At 39.4% G+C, this 17,895-nt stretch overlaps 1 long non-coding RNA gene across 1 annotated transcript in view; it reads right to left on the bottom strand.

Moving 5' to 3' along the window:
- Window positions 1-15,248, bottom strand: part of LOC120372284 — a 38,704-nt gene extending 23,456 nt beyond the window's left edge. The window contains exons 1-2 of the long non-coding RNA XR_005584834.1: window positions 15,162-15,248; window positions 14,180-14,316 (exon numbers count right to left, since the gene is read on the bottom strand). This is a non-coding gene — a long non-coding RNA (uncharacterized LOC120372284). The remainder of the gene's footprint in view (window positions 1-14,179; window positions 14,317-15,161) is intronic.
- Window positions 15,249-17,895: the final 2,647 nt, after the last annotated feature.

Here is a 17,895-nt window from a genome sequence, read left to right on the forward strand (position 1 = left end):
GAATGTGGGTTTACCTCAACTTACGTATTAGCTGTAAACAAAGCTACAACTACAAGCAAACCACTGAGGGTTGTCTAAGTTGAGCCTGAACTTGAGAGACAGAGAATTAACATGGCTTCTGCACCACAGAGAGACACAGGGCACTGAATTCCCAGGAGGCCTTCCTAACTTTGAGAACAAAGGCAATTCTTTGGGAATATAAGGAACAGAGAGAGACTCCATCTTTAGCTTTCACCTCAGAAAGCTAGGGAAACCAGCACCTTGTATTTCTGACACAGGCAGTCCTGCTGAGCAAAATCATCTTAAACAAAGACTGTGCCTTGCTAGATAAGTTTTAGATGCATATTTCATTTTTATTTGCTTTTAACCATTTTTACCTTTATTTCTTTTACTTGGCCTCACTTAACCTGTGTCCTGTTAATAAACTTATTTGATTTTAATTCAAATCAACCCAGTGCTGTGTTTGATTTGCAGTAATTGTTGACGCCAAGTAACATGGCAAGCCGGTGGGTATTCTCTCTTTAAGGGAACAAACACACCTTATTATTTCTCTTGAGTGTTCCAGGAGAGGGCTGGACAATTTCAGGGCAGACTGTTCTGGGGAAATTCAGGACTGGAAGCTCATAGGGGTCATCTTGCCAGGCGTAACCAATGCTGGCAGAAACCAGGGTGGGGCTGTTGTGTTTGTGGCAGGTAGAAGCACATGGAGGTTCCTGGTTGTCTGCTGACTGTTGCTGTCTGGGCTGTGAGCCACTGAAGCAGAGTATTTAATGTATCCAAGATTACTGGGCAGGCAGTGACACAACCCTTGCTAGTCTGGATTGCATCCCAAAATCTGACAACATCTATCCCGATTCCACATAAGCACTATTTACAGTTCTAGGAGATCCACACAGCAGATTCTCTGTAACCAATGCAGTTGGATCAGAGGCAATACAAAACAGGCAATCTAAATCAGTGGATAGCATCATCAAGAACTGATATGGAAAAAGACTCAGGCTTGAGCTCTCCCCAAACTTCAGCAAAGCTGTGCAAGGACCAACCTTGATGTAGCCTATAATAGATGCCCCACTGTATGTATTATGGACATTGAACATTATCCCTTTTTTTTTAAACCTACTCAAAAAGAAATGCATCCCTGGTGGGTTAGCAGTAGTTTCAATATGAGAAATTCATAGGTGCAAAGAAAAAGGGCTGAAACAAGCTGAGTATTCTGAGAACGTGTTAAAAGTTAAAATGTTCTCTCTGTCCCTCTCTCCCACTAGTTAATCAGAAAGGCACAAAAAGGATTTTATTTTTAAAAATAGTAGTAGGTATTTTGCTCTCAAGTCTCTCTGATAAATCAGATTAGGTATAAAGCATGAAAATGAGAACTGAATTGCTTGTGAATCCCGCAGTCCTTGTTAAGATGACGTAAAGACAATATTTTACTTAATGATAGGGCCCAGTTCTTCCATAGCTGCACAAGCAGGCCCAAACTTGGGAAATCCCAGAGGTCCTCCTATATTAGTATAAACTTTATTTGCAGCAGAAAGGGGCTGGTGCTAACCGTAGTTCTTTAGTACTGTAGCTCTCGGCAGAATATTGCCCTTCATAACTGTTTTCCATTGCCTTCCATAACTACATAGTATTCTTTCCATATTTGCATTGTTCCCTAGGTATTCATCATAGTTGGTCAAATCTTCCGCTGGTGTAGCTTCAGTGAAATAAATGAAGTTACACTAATTTACACTAGCTGAGGATCTGGCCCAGTAAAGTACAGGGAACACTGAAGAAATGTTATTTTTTTAAAAAAAATTGGAAACATGTTCATGGTAACCCCTGTGAACAGAACATTTTTAAAAGTTAATAGTTATCAAATATTCCTAATTTCAAGCAGAGGGGAATGGAAAATGGATACAAATTTATGCAAGATCATCACACTTACAGTAGCATGTGAATTAGGATCAAACACCTACTGACCATAGAGTTATATTTTAACTAATCCAACGATGCAGAAGACATTTTGTCTTGCCACTGGTCAGCCAGCCAATCTTGATGTGATTTCATTTTTTTAGTTTTAGCCTTTAAATTAGCTCATTCCTAAACACGTGTCATTCCAAAACTAGAGTAATTCAGATTTGAAAGCAACTCTACAGACTTTACAACTATGTGCAGATTTTTTTTTCCTGTTCAGCGCAAACTTCTAACAATGGGTACTTTATTAGCACTTTCCCTTTCATGATTTTGCTGCATAAAATATTTTGCTCTTAGGATTTATTCTACCAGCTACACTCTTATATCAATTGGGCATAGACCTGTGAAATATTCACTTCCATATTGTGCCAGTGTATCTTGGAGGAATTGAATCATCTGTGATTAGAGATGTAACAAATAGAAGCATCAAGAGATCATTGTACCTTTTAAATATGGGGGTGCCAGGATGGAACTCCCGCAATACAGGAATATTAAGGTGTCCATGGGACTTCTTTCAACCAACCTTCTGCCCTCCCCTGACCTTTTTAAACATTAAGATTAGGATGAAAAATAAATATGAACTATTTTCACTATAAATTATGTACCAGACAAAGATTAGCCCACATGGGTCAAACTAAAAACACTGCAAAAGTTTATATGCCTAAAATATAAATGGAGAAAAATAGTTCTAAAAACTTCAATATGGACAAAAGTTCAACAGAATAGACAGTTTCCTATTCCCACATTTCTTTCAGTACAACTAATGAAGCAAAGCTAAATAGCTGGATGTATCATTCTTTAGAATAGTCATTTCCCGCCCCCCGCCCCCATGGCTAAAACTTACCAAGTTTTTGCAAGGTATCTTTCCAGTTTGGTAGCATGGCCATTCCCCCACCGACTGCCCAACCAACCCATGAGTGGCCATAGTAATCTAGTTAGCTAATTAAAAAAAAAGGCTTAAGAGCTATTTTTGCACAACATTAGAAAAAGCATCATCTGCTATTGACATAAAAGTCTCTCTCAAATAAATGTTGGCGTTTAATAATCAGATGTGTCAAGCTCATTACACTAACATGCTGCATTATGGGGGTATTAAGTGAAGTGTTGATTGTGCATGACATACCACCCCAATGACTTGAAGAAGAGATCTGTGGCTCCAAAGTTTGTCTCTCTCACCAAGGGAAGTTAGTCCAATACAAAAAAAATTACCTCACCCACCTTGTGTTTCTAATATCCTGGGAGCAACATAGCTATGACAACACTGCATATATCATCCTAATGGCACATCAAACCAGAGACTTTTGGAATTAGTGCAAGTTGCTGAAAATTACCTCTAAAGACCAGGGCTTTGCATATTGGCACAAGATATTAAAATGTGTATTAATTTAAAGATGTAATTTTAATTGTAAGTAGCAAATGTATTTTGTACTTACCAATACAAAATACAAGGTATGTCAAATCTTACACCAGTATAATGTGTGTACAATAAGACGCAGATGCTGTTACTGTAACAATCTTCATATCCACGTGCTAGGTTTTAAGTGTTGCTTAGGAAACTTTTATACTTGGGGGAAATTAATTAATTATATACCGACTTGCGGCATGAAATATCTGAATGGAGAATGAGAAAAGGGAGATGTGGCTAGCATGGCATGAACTGTGTAAGAAGCATGGGTCATTATGAACTGAACACAATCCCATAGCCTCTGTGTGATTCACATATCACTAAACCATGAGCGAGGAAGAACAAGCTGACATAGGCACAAGAAGAAACAGGTAATACTGGATGTCTCTACATGGGACACTGGTGGAATGTGTGTATCAGGGCTGCCACTCAAATACTTATTGATCAAACTAATATTGATGTCTCAGTAGCATCTTTTGACAAGCACTAGATAGAGCCCATAGATATTAACAATTGTTGCCGGGACCTGTGTGAAGTATTACAGCAGGGGTAGGCAACCTATAGCACATGTGCCGAAGGCGGCATGCGAGCTGATTTTCAGTAGCACTCACTCTACCCAGGTCCTGGCCACCTGTCCGGGGGACTCTGCATTTTAATTTAATTTTAAATGAAGCTTCTTAAACATTTTAAAAACCTTATTTATTTTACATACACCAATAGTTTAGTTATATATTGTAGACTTATAGAAACAGACCTTCTAAAAATATTAAAATGTATTACTGGCACACCGAACCTTAAATCAGAGTGAATAAATGGAGACTTGGCACACCACTTCTGAAAGGTTGCCGACCCCTGTACTACAGCATGATAATCCAAGTCATTCACTATGCAGGGCCAGAGTCTGGCTAACCCTTACAGGTGTGCAATGGTGGGGGAGGATGTAAAGAGACCTTCACTACACACTTTCATTGCCAATGTAAGAGCACAGCAGTCTTACAGCAGAGCTCCCTCCGACTGACCTGAGAGCGGGGAGGAGTGTGCTGAAGGTGGGGCTGTAGCTTCACTCCCCTAAACAAGGGCTCATGGAGCTGTGTGGGGGAAGGTAGCTACATCCACTAGTGAAAGTAGATTGACATAGGAGGGGGAGCTCTCTCTGTACCTGCTGAGATGGAGTGGGGAGCTATAGCACTGCTCACACAAGCCAGGGAAAGGAAGGGGAACTTGGGTCTTCCTCTACCTAGACCCCTGGCTACTCTCCCCTCACCCCCAAAAGAGCAATGTAGTAGCAGGCACATAGCATCTACACACGTGGGCGCTTCAGGCGGCATTTGGCCTATCTGAGCCATACTGCCTCCCATGACATCTTTTGGGGAGAAGCAGCTATGCCTAACTTATTATGGGCTGTACCTAAATAACACAATCAAGTTCTCAGATGTTACCAAGGTGAAAAAATGAGCAGGCCTTTGAATAAAGCTATCCCGATGCTCTTCATCATTCACCTGGTGATATTACTGAAAGTACCTGCCTCTTGTGGGGGCAATGCTGGGTTAGGGATTGCGCCATCGATCACACAATGTCCAGACAGAGCTGGATTGCCTTTTTTCAAGTGTTTATATATGTAAGAAAATAGGGCCAATCCCAAAGCCCTTGAAATACGGTAAGTGGTATTTTTCCATTGACTCCTTTAGGCTTTGGATTAGGTCCTTAATGTACAGCTAATTGGCTACATTAAAATACCATATGTTTTTCCTCCTCTGTCTTTATCTCTTTCATGTAAGGGGCAGAGTATGGGGGATGCACATTTATTTATATATGCAAGTATAGCCTTTTTCACTATTTACAGCTAGTTTTGTAAAACCCTGGCAGCACATTCTAGAGCCGTTGTATTTATTAGCAGGCAGCAATACATTAACATATCCCTCCTTGTGACTGAAATTTAGTTTTTTGGTAGGGAAAGTACATTGACATTGTTACAGTTAATAAGCCAGTTTACCAGGCAAGTCACACTGAAGACGAACTGAACGTATTAATGGTCTTACTGAACAATGCAAATAACATTGCACATATGGTTCCGCAGTGTCCTCAAGCAGCGACTTTGCTGTTACATTAATGATGTTATGGTGACTCTGCCCTTTCAGATAGTAACAACCCTTTAAAATTATTCCTTAAGGCTAATTATACTAGTGGTTATAAAAAGGGTCTTTCCTGTGAAGTTTCTGGGCCAGGTTCCCAAATGCTATAAACTAGTATAGTTTCACTGGTTTCAATGGGGCTAAGCCAATTTATATCCTGGCCCTACATCTCTACATTGCACGCTCATTTCGTGGATAGTAAAGAATGCAAGACAATAAAGGGTGATGGAATCAAAAGGATTCATTTACATGCAGGGAAGTTCCTCCTACAAGCATAATAGAAACATGTTTTGGGCCCAGTCCTGCACGCATTGAAATCACTGAGAAAATGTAAACACAAATGAGTGGCAGTGGAATTGAGCTGAAGCCCAGAGCCCTGAATGGGTTGGGGGTGGGGAGAGTGACTCCAAGAAATAATCTCTGAGAAATTAAGCCTTGCATAAAAACAAGCACTGCTTAAGTCTTTGCAGGATTGGGACCCTAGGTTCAATACAATTTGTCCTGGCACAAAGCTTCTAAAGCTAGTGGATCCAGCGATTGGAAGATTCCCACTGCATCTATCCTGCCCTTCAAACTTGCCTATAAGCAAGAAAAATGTTGCTAAGGGTGTGCATTTGTGAAGCCCCAAAAGCCCTATTTAGTAGTGAATTGGATTCTGCTTGAGAGACAACAGGACCATTTTTTAAAAGTGAAAGTGGCTTTTGCATAAAAACTTCCAAATATCTAAAGCTATGGATGTATGTGTTAATATGCCAAACTGTAACCACTGTGAAAGTGATCTGGTGCAAGATTGAATTCCATCAGATGAAATTCAGTAAAATAAAAGTTTCAAATACCACACACGTCCACTCAAGCCTTAGGTGCACTGGTTTCAGTGTGAGTACTCATGGTAGAAACCACTATCCCTAGAACACTTGTTTGCAGGATTGGGCCTACAGTTCTTTTGAATAGCTTTTTCAGCCTACACTGTGTTTTAGCGTGACCTACCTCTTGCTGACTAAGCACTGAAATCTGCTATTTCCATCCAAACACTGGCAATTTTAAAAATTTATGTAACTATCCCACAGGCATGCTAATCCATTTGCATCAACCCTCTAGAGCTCCTGCCTGTAAATCCATTTTATGTTTGCTCTATGAAACAGGAAAACCTGACTCCCAACAACATGGGGTAAATAGTCTTAGGCCAGTTTCAGGCACAGAATTGTTAGGTGTTACGTACCATAATGAAAAAATCCATGATAAGGTAATGCTTGGGTCAGAAGATTTATTTTCCACCAGGAATGTAGGGCACAAGAAAGGGGCAAATGCTTTTAGGCAAAGTATATGTTACAAAAAACACTTCAGCCAGAGCCAGTGTACGCAGACAGGGCTGGATCAGGATCCTGAAATTTAACTTTAATTGACCTCAAAAAGGAGAAAAGAATCCATTTAACACACCTTGCAGAATGTTTATTATGGAATCATTTTGTATGATGCAGCACTGCTATAAAATTACTCCCACAAAGTCAGCTTTTATTAAGGCAAATGTAATTGTTAAAAACAATCTGCCATGGATGAAACTGAACTAGAACAGGAATTTCTTTGTTTTCCAGAACTTCAGGCATAAAATATAGATAAATAGAATGTTTGATCTTCTAGCTACCAGCAGAGTTTCCTAGTTACTTTTGTAAATTGGAGCTCCGCTAAACTCCTATCTATTCCCAGTGATCAGTTCATACTGGCTTATTAAATAGTCCCTTGGCTTATCTGAAGTCTCAGTGCAGCAAGGATTTTTAGTTACTATGGCCCTAAGCTTGGAACTTGAAAGGAAGGAATATCTGGGATTCTCCCTCTACATTTGTCATTTAAAAACAAGGCATGCAAGCCTTAGGCATGTCCCCAGCCAGGTTTAGTTGCTTTAGAGCTCCCATTTCGGAGCAGCATTCACGCTATGTGATGTATTTCTATAAATTATTTCTTGAAAGAGACATATCTAAACTATGCAGATCTGTAATGCTACTTCAGATAAAGTTCCCATTATGCAGGGATAGAACAGGGGGCAAGAATTGTACCGGTTTTATTAAGGGCTCTCTCCCAAAATGTAGCACCCTATTTATGTTCCTGGACTTTCTGCAGAATCACAGTAATAATCAGCAGTGTTTACTTTCCACAGTTGAGCTCATTTTCTGCTCATACAATACAGCCCTATTACACTAATTAATCTAGTTGCAGTCAGAAGCCAAACAAGAGCCAATAAGCCTGATATGTTACATTAAGCAAAAAGCAGCACAGCAATAGAGCAGTTCATTATATTAACAGAGTACAAATATTTGCCTTTTTTATTGCAGTCTTTATATAAAAATTATCTTTGCAAACCCATTTAAATTAGTTTGTTTGCATCATGTTAGGTATCCAAAAAGCTAAAAATATTAAGAGACAGGAACTTATCAGACTACACATTAACCAGCACAAAACAAGTAGAAGCATGTCAAAGTAATTGTTTGCTCTCATTCAATCTTAGCTACTTACAAGTAAGAACAGGCACAGAGATGAGCTGAACTGGTTCAGGTAGTTCCCTATGCTGAGGATGAAGTTACAGATTCAGGTACTACAGAATTTAGACAGTGCCTCCAAGAAAGATGGCTAAATGTGGGTGGGTCACTAGCAAAATGGTGAACTCCACAGATTTCCCCAGGCTTTGAGAGTTGAGGATTTTTTCCAACATAAGGGAGTCTCCATTGGCACAGACAGCATAATCAGGTCTGCTCCCTCTCCACCCTCCATTCCTCCCTCAGTGTAGGTGACACACTCAGCACATGGCCTGCGTGTACTGTGCTTTGGTATTCTCTGCCTAGCACAATGAGCCCTGGAGGGCCATCACAAGCTGGCAGAGATTAGAGTAGCTCTGAGGCTGTTCTAACTCATGCCCAGGTTAAACCAACAGCAAGAAAGTCTCCTCTTCTCCTAGGTCATGTGCCAAGTGTAGATCACCTGAAGTCAGTGATTGGGGTCATAGTTCCTGCTTGGATAACACTGAGGTAAAATTATCATAATACTCCTTATATTAAGCATATGAATAGTTCCATTGGCTTGTATTCACATGAGCACAAAAGGGGTGATAGCATTGGATGCTATGTTTCTCTGTTAATCTACTCTTATGTGCCAATTCATAGCTAAGAGTTAGATCCTGGTTAACTCTTACTGATGAAAGCAGTTCTTACTGTTGGGGTCAAAGAGACTGCCCATGTAAGTAAGGGTTTATAGGTTCATGCTAAAAGTGTATTAGTAAATAAAATATATTGGAGACAGTTTTCCCTCCATCTGTTCATGGGCATATTGGTATTATTCTGCCTGATCCTGCACCACTGACATCAATGGGAAATTTGCCATTGACTTAATAGTAAAACCAGATCAGGCCCCATAGAAGTAGTGTCTCTAATAACATATTAACCTTTAGGTACTGTAATGTCAGCGTGTACTAGATAGAGCTTTCACCAGTATCTGGGGCTCCTCCTTTGGTAGAAAGAATATTATGTGTATGTTACTCCAAACCATGGTATTTGACATTGTCTCAACCTCAGAATTTTTCAACTTCCCTTTTGAGTTCCAAGGAGCATTATTTATAAAGAAACACAAATGTGTGTTCAATGAAATATAGGTGAAAATGCTATGCTGTGCACCCCCTCAAAAGCACACAAAAATAGAACTCTTCTGCTGTATTCAAAATGTACTGCCCCAGGGACTGAAATTCTAGTTCTCTTTCCAATCGCTTTTAGAGAGCCATAAAAGGACCTTGAAGAGACAGTGTGGGCAGATAACCTGCCAGGAAGGCTGTTGAGAGGTAATGAAGAGAACTAGGATTGTCTTCAGGGGAGGAGTCAATGAGGGAGGGAGGCTGAAAATTCACAGCCATATCCAAATCCACATATATGCATGCTGCAAAACCGTGTGAGGACTGTGCAGAAGATTATTACACCATGAAACAATCCCTTTGGAAAGCCTAATCAACTGAGTCACTTGAAGTGATCAAACTTTAGACACAAGGAGAGAGATCTGACCTAATAGGCCATTTCTATCTCCAATTTCTGTAATTGTATGGAAACTTCTGGCTCCCACTTATTACCACTAATTGTCAATTACTATGCAGTTCTTCCTCTGTTCTGTTCTGATTGGATGGAGGATTTTCACATGCAATTCTGTTGACATTAACTTTACATTGGGAAAGGCATTCTGAAATCTGTTTTTGTACAGCTGATTTTCTTGTAGTCCAATTATGAGAAGGGCAAAGACTATTCATATAGATTTCACAACACAAGAAGCCACTAACTCTTAGGATGGAAACAAGAAAAACTTAACAATAATGCCTTTCCTGGTATGATAATTTATATATTTATAGTGCCATTCATCAAAGCATTTCAGATACACTATTTCTTTATGAAAGTAGTTATAACTGACAAATTATAGTTAAAAGTTCCATACAATGCATGCTATTATCTGAAGATCTCAAAGTGTTTTATTAAATAAAATCCCTGGCTTTAAAGTGGGTTAATTAAGCATGTAATTGCTGCTCAGTGCTGTGGTACACCAAAACTATACTAGCCCTGGTGGGTCCCAATAACCACTCAGACAATTGGCTAAATGAAGGGATATTTTACTAGGGATGACAAAAAGGGGAAGGCTTCCAATACCATGGGTACAGCATTTTTAACAGGTGAAATGTAGTGTTAAACAGCAACAGATAGTTAATTGGGCCAGTGATTTTTAAAGGTATTTAGGTGCCTAACGATGCAGATAGGCCCCTAGTGGGATTTTCAGAAGCACCTAGGCACCTTAGTCCCATTAACTTATGCATCTTTAAGATCCTAAATACTTATAAAAATCTGATCCTGTGTCCTTTTAATACTAATTTAATTAGATGGAGACAAACAAGTTTTTTGTTTTTTTTTCAAATTCTGTCTCTAGCATTTTTTTTTCTTATTAAAAAAATAAGCCTTCATATTATTTTGCAATCAGATGCTCCTTTTGAATAGTTCAGATGCTGGGTCAAGCATATTTTTCTGGTAGACACATTATCCCCAACTCAGGTATATGATCTGCCTTTTCTTATAGTAGCGGTTTTGTAGTTTTTGAAAAACAGAGCCGGTGCCTGGATGTAGGGCTCAGTTGCAGCTAATTGAGAACAAGCAACCAATGTTGGTTGAAACTATACTCAAGAATGAAATTGTCAGACACATAGATGAACATAATTTGTTGGGGAAGAGCCAACATGGTTTTTGGTAAAGGGAAATCATGACTTACCAATCTGCTAGAATTCTTTGAGGGGGTCAACAAGCATGTGGACAAGGGGGATCCAGTGGATATAGTGTACTTAGATTTTCAGAAAGGGACAAGGTCCCTCACCAAAGGCTCTTAAGCAATGTAAACTGTCATGGGATAAGAGGGAAGGCCCTCTCATTCATTGGTAATTAGTTAAAAGATAAGAAACAAGGGGTAGGAATAAATGGTCAGTTTTCAGAATGAAGACAGGTAAATAGTGGTGATCCCCAGGTCTCTGTACTGGAACCAGTCCTATTCAACATATTTATAAATGATCTGGAAAAAAAGGGGTAAACAGTGAGGTGGCAAGATTTGCAGATGATACAAAACTACTCAAGATAGTTAAGTCCCAGGCAGACTGCAAAGGGCTACAAAAGGATCTCACAGACCTGGGTGACTGGGCAAGAAAATGGCAGATGAAATTCAGTGTTGATAAATGCAAAGTAATGCACATTGGAAAACATAATCCCAACTATACATATAAAATGATTTGGTCTAAATTAGCTGTTACCACTCAAGAAAGAGATCTTGGAGTCATTGTGAATAGTTCTCTGAAAACATCCACTCAATGTGCAGTGGTGGTCAAAAAAGCAAACAGAATGTTGGGAATCATTAAGAAAGGGATAGATAATAAGGCAGAAAATATATTGCCTCTATATAAATCCATGGTATGCCCACATCTTGAATACTGTGTGCAGATGTGGTCGCCCGATCTCAAAAAAGGTATATTGGAATTGGAAAAGGTTCAGAAAAGGGCAACAAAAATTATTAGGGGTATGGAATAGCTTCTGTATGAAGAGAGATTAATAAAACTGGGACTTTTCAGCTTGGAAAAGAGACGACTAAGAGGGGATATGATTGAGGTCTATAAAATCATGACTGGTGTGGAGAAAGTAAATAAGAAAGTGTTATTTACTCCTTCTCATAACACAAGAACTAGGGGGGGTCACCAAATGAAATTAATAGACAGCAGGTTTAAACAACACACAGTCAACCTCTGGATCTCTTTGCCAGAAGATGTTGTGAAGGCCAGGACTATAACAAGGTTCAAAAGAGAACTAGATAAATTCATGGAGGATAGGTCCATCAATGGACATTAGCCAGGATGGGCAGGGATGGTGTCCCTAGCCTTTGTTTGCCAGAAGCTCAGAATGGGTGACAGGGAATGGATCATTTGATGATTCATTCCCTCTGGGGCACCTGGCATTGGCCACTGTCAGTAGACAGGATACTGGGCTAAATGGACCTTTGGTCTGACCCAGTATGGCCATTCTTATGTGACTGCAAGGACAAAGCAGTGTGCATTCTGTAAACAAAAGATGTTTTTTGTTAGAATCACCCCAACAGGGCACATGGGGCATTTGTTTTTTCACTGATTTTTAACAGAAGACTTCTTTATCAAAAGAGAAGGTACAATCTTACCTCCACTTCCCAATCAATGTACCCCTAACATTTTAGGGAAGACTACTTTTAGGTATAAGAAGGTAGTTTGGTATCTATGTTTATTCAATCCTTTAGGCCAGTGGCTCTCAACCTTTCCAGACTGCTGTACCCCTTACAGGACTCTGATTTGTCTGTGAACCCCAAGTTTCACCTCAAAAACTACTTGCTTACAAAATCGGACATGAAAATACACAGCACACCATTACTTTCTCATTTGTACCATATAATTATAAAATAAATCAATTGGAATATAAATATTGTACTTACTATACACTGAAATGTATCTAGAGCAGTATAAAAAAAGTCATTGTCTGTATGAAATTTTACTTTGTAGTTTAGTTTTGCTAGTTCTTTTTATGTTGCTTGGTTTTACAACAGGCTAATATCTAGATGAGTTGATATACCCCCTGGAAGACTTCTTGGTACCCCAGGGCAGGGATCGGCAACCTTTGGCATGTGGCCCACCAGGGTAAGCCCCTTCACGGGCGAGCCGGTTTGTTTACCAGCTGTGTCCACAGGTTCGGCTGATCGCAGCTCCCACTGGTCACGGTTCACCGTTGCAGGCCAATGGGGGCTGCGGGAAGTGGCGGCCAGCACATCCCTTGGCCTGTGCCACTTCCCGCAGCCCCCATTGGCCTGGAGCGGCAAACTACAGCCAGTGAGAGCTGCGATCGGCCGAACCTGCGGACGCGGCTGGTAAACAAACTGGCCCGGCCCACCAGGGAGCTTACCCTGGCAGGCTACAAGCCAAAGGTTGCCAAACCCTGCCCTAGGGGTACACGTACTCCTGGTTGAGAACCACTGCTCTTGGCCATGTTTGAATCTAGGGACCAAAGGCTAGCCAGCAGATGTTCTATAGCCATAGCTTAGAACACTGTTCTGTATTATCTCACTGTTACTTTAAACTCCTCCTTTCTATCTGTTGTATCTTTGGGACAGGGTCCATTTTATTTTATTTTGTGCCTGTACAGCACCTAGCACAACATCTGAGCCAGGTTGCTGATTGGGACCTCGGGGCACTACCCAACTACTGAAACCACTAATGCTAATAATTTGGAATTATTTATTTAGAATCTTAAACCCACTTGCACCTGAGCACCTTTCAAACTTATAATGGACCCCTGGAGTTCAAGGCTATTCACAAAGCAGCTAGTACCCCACCATCCTTCTTAGAATTCTCACAGCAGAAATTCCTTAAAGTACTGAAGAAGATCTAAACTACTTAATGAAATTCTGACCCATTTTCATTCTGTCTGCGGAAAGACAGTGAGGACATCCTAGGCCATTGGTAACAGAGATCACCAATGCCTTTTTTCAAAATAAGTCTGCCACACACCCTAAAATATGCAATAATTCAGCTGATGCTCCAAAATCACTCAATTCAACAGACTTCAACTATCTCCTGGTATCTCTTTTTCCATCTCTGAGCAGCTTGCCCATGATTGGGAAGCTTGCCCATGATAAACATGCACCTCTCAAAAAATGTAACTAAGCCAGAAGTAGGGGAAAGGAGAGGGGAAAGAAAAAATGATCTACATGAACAGGAGTAGGGGACAGAGAACATCAGTAGCGATACTTTTGTTGACTCTGATACCATGGTGATACACCTACCTATTTCCCATTACCAGTCTCTGGAGTCCACCACCTCCATACATGATGACATTTCAGAATTTGTTATTCTGAGGACCAGTTTTTGTCTCTTTTTTTGTCTACCTCTCAATACTATGTTTATCTTTCCTCCCTCCTCTGATGACGCTTTAGCAGAAGTGTACATCTTCTTCTAAAGGGTTAGCTCATTAAATAAAACGTACTGTATTTGTTTAAAAGAAGAGAAAGAAAGGAAAAAGGAAGGCAACTGTGGGTATCATGCAACTGACATCAGGATGAAAGGACTCTAATAAATAATTCCTCAAAGCAGTTAGAAGCAATAGGTTGTGAATTTGCTTACTTTATTCCTTCTTCCAGCTATATAGCAACATTTTCAATTTGCTAAATTGTCTTTAGGCTCATGTTCAAGATGACTGTCAGGGAACAGACTCCATCTCAAAGGCAGATTAATTATCTCAGTGGCCAAAGATCTCAAAACTTGAAAGTGAGAGAGAAAAATTAGAACATGAAAGATTCGTTGCCTGCTTATTCTGAAACTGTCATTTATATTCTCAATATATAAGTGTATTTGATGAGCTGATTTAAATACTCTGAAGTGAAAGGGGCTTGATTGCCACAATCGTTGATATAGTTAGGTCATTTATGGTGGTTTTATATCACAAATGCACTTTATATCCATAAGAATGAAAATCTAGTCTTCTAAAGAAAGCCTCTATCACTGACATTCCTTTGATTATATTGTACACTGTATATGAAAACTCTTATAGGCAATTGATGAAATGGTTTAAATCACTTTTACAACAAAAAGCATGATTATATAGTGGGAAGCTGCAGTCAGACTCAGAGTGATTTTATATATATTAATAAAATCAAATTTTGCATTCATTGGATAGAGGGAAGAAAAAATATTTTTTACTAAAAATCTCAAAAGGAATCTATTAATAATGTAAAGTCCTCAGAGTTATTCCTAACCAGATGATAAGCATAATTCAAATATAGGATTTGAATGATGCCCTCAAGTGTCATTACTGATGGCATTAATTAATACATTCTAAGCATCATCTAAATAATCAGTTCCTGCATTGTGAATAATTGCTGAAGTCACAATTTTGCAGTTATTGTGAGAATAAATTATTGTTGAGTTTACCCCATCAAGTTTACTGCAGTTATACAATGATTTAATAATACTGCTTGCTTTTTGAACAGTTTCACATTAATTTTTCCACCCTTAAGTGCTATGTTGAATTTCAATTTTAACTGCTGTCATAAATCATAAAGGATCATACCAAAAGTAACACAGAATGGAAAACTCAGAAGCCTACCTGAACGATCTTCTAGGATGAGACTCACATTAGGTTTAGTAGTGTCTGACGGTGTTCTATCCTCTGAACTAATAAAGATTTCTTTCTGCACATTAATCAGAGAGGAAAAAGAGAGAAAATGAGGGGAAAAAATCAGAGATTTGGCTTATTCTAATGAATGAAAAGATGTGCCATTTACAGATGTGATGTTTTCTTTTAAATAGAAACCATGAAAGGAAATGTACTGCTATTACTGTTCTTAGAAGACGTAAACCTTTACGTTGCCAAGAAAAATAAATGGAATAGTGCATCCTTTGTAGTGGATATTAAGAGACATCCTAAGAATGTTGATAGGCCATGAAAAGCAGTCCAGAAACCCTAGTTGTTGCCTACAGAGGGGTTAATAGTGTAGTGTAGGCTCAGCTGTGGTAAGGGTTGTAGAGCCTTTCATCCCAGGGGAAGAACTGGGAGGCGGAATTCCTGCTGTTACAGAGAAGCTATGGCCTCAGTTCCCATGGATTTAAATTTGGGGACATTCTTAAGCACTTTGCGGAAATGCAGCCTGTGTGTTCCAACTAGACCCTTAATGGATGCAAATTATATTCCCCAGTTCCAGTGGCTAGTGCGTATAGTGAAGAGTAATGGCACCACTTCTTCTGAGACTCAGTGCACCCTTTGGAGGGTAAGGATTCTGCTTTGTCCTTATGGCAAAGAACAGTGGGGCACACAAAAGGCTAACACCAGAGTAAGTGAAAGGCTGAATACGGCTCAGTATGATCAATGTAGACATTGACCAAAACCAATCTTTCTATTGGAGTAAGGCATATATCACCATAGTGATTCAATCAACATAGAGTCTATTAAAGAAAACCCCTCATTATGATGGGCTGGACTTTTACTGGGTCTTGCTTGGGAAGTTTCAGAGTCTCCTTCCCTTCCAAAGCCCTTTCCCCATTTGGGAATCTTACTCCAATCTTTCTGGATTCACAGATGCAGTAATATTCAGTCTCTAAATTCTCCTTTAAGAGGTTCTATAGCGCTCTGGATTGTTTAGGGTGGCTATGTATGGCTAAACCCCAGATCTGAGTTTATCTTCAATCCCTCCTGGTAGGGTTGGCTGATACCTGGTCTGATAAGTCCTTGCCAGCATCAGAGGTCTATAAGCTGTCTTTCTCCCCCTGGCTCTGTTGCAAGAGTCAGATAACTGAGCTACAGCAGCTTTCCCCCTGGTTGTCACCCCTTCCTGTTCCCTTTTAAGCATGCTTCCTCCAAGTGGTGCAGGCTCTGCAGGCCAGGTGTGACTATTTTGTACTGGTTGTATCCAGGGGAGCTTGTTAGCCTTCTTGTGATTGGGACTGAGGTGTGCTCCATCACACACAGATATAGATTACCCTAAAGTTTGTGAAAATGTGGACTCAGATTGTTGTATTTTAACCCACCTCTATCATCAGTAGAATCAAAATCCTGAATCGCAACATTCCCAAACTTTGGGAAAATCTGACCTATGTGTAAATCTGACCTTTGCTGCTAGGACCGCTATCCATCTATGTATTCCAATTAGTGGAATTTTTTAAAAGACATAGAGCTAAATCCATCTCTATATATGTACCATATAGGGCTATTTTTTTGTTGTTAGTTTATTATTTAGATAGGATCAGGCTCCAAATACAGAGAGGTGATCATAATTTTTTTTATAACTTCTGTTGTCTGCTGTGTACCATAAGATTTAACATACTGCAGAATTCCAAGGTTGAGAACCTAATATAGATTATGGGTTTTTTTTTTATTTTCAGTCATGACACAAATTCATCACATGTAGACAAAGAATAAGAAACGAAAGTAAAACCAAAAGCGAACCTAGTAAGAAACTCTAGGTAATAACTCTCATTGTAAACTACATTCATAGCACAGACAAACATTTTAATCTTCAGACACACAACATAGAAGCAAAATGGCCTGAGTATTACCATAAAATTCCAAATGAGACTCTACTTGTATTATACAATAATTTAAAGCTCATGAAACAACAAGGAAATAGAATTGAAGAACAAAAAGGAAATAATTGATATGGATACAACAGCAGCATCTTACCAGACTGGCCGGGTATTTTATGATACAGAAACTTGAATAGGCAATAGCCACCATTTAACAAGCTGTAAGCTGCTTTATACTTTTCATTGCATTGTTCATGTTATTTGCAATTTTGTCTCTCATTTAGATTAAGTGTCCTAAGATATGCCCTTTAAGACCCTGTGGATATATGTTTTATAATCCGTAAGGCACCTAATCCTTTAGACCATATTTATCTTTGTCATAATAACACAGCTCTTTAGATCAAAGAGCTCAACTTCAAGGAATGCAATATTAGTATGTAGGTCGCAAGACCTCTGAAGACATTCAGTAGCATGTTATTTACTATAGTATGACTAATGCAGAAAAATGGGGGGGGGATTACAAAAGAATAAAACAAACAATCTTCATAGTCATTAAGGTCAAAATTCTGCCCTGACTTTGTGAAACCACATAAGTGAGGTTGAAAATAAAGCTAAACTGTAACAGAGAAGTCAATGGAAAGATTTAATGGGATCAGGATCCCATTTCTGCCCAGGCCCATGGTATGCCACAACCTTCCTTCATTTTTTAACCCTAATCTTGTTAATGTAGAGCTACACTCAGGCCATGCAGTGCTGTAGAATACATCAAGACGAGTGAACACACTGCGTTTAGATGCCTAATTACAGAAACGTAGGGCTGG

The sequence above is a fragment of the Mauremys reevesii genome, linkage group 9, assembly GCF_016161935.1.
Source record: "Mauremys reevesii isolate NIE-2019 linkage group 9, ASM1616193v1, whole genome shotgun sequence".
Taxonomy (NCBI): Eukaryota; Metazoa; Chordata; order Testudines; family Geoemydidae; genus Mauremys; species Mauremys reevesii.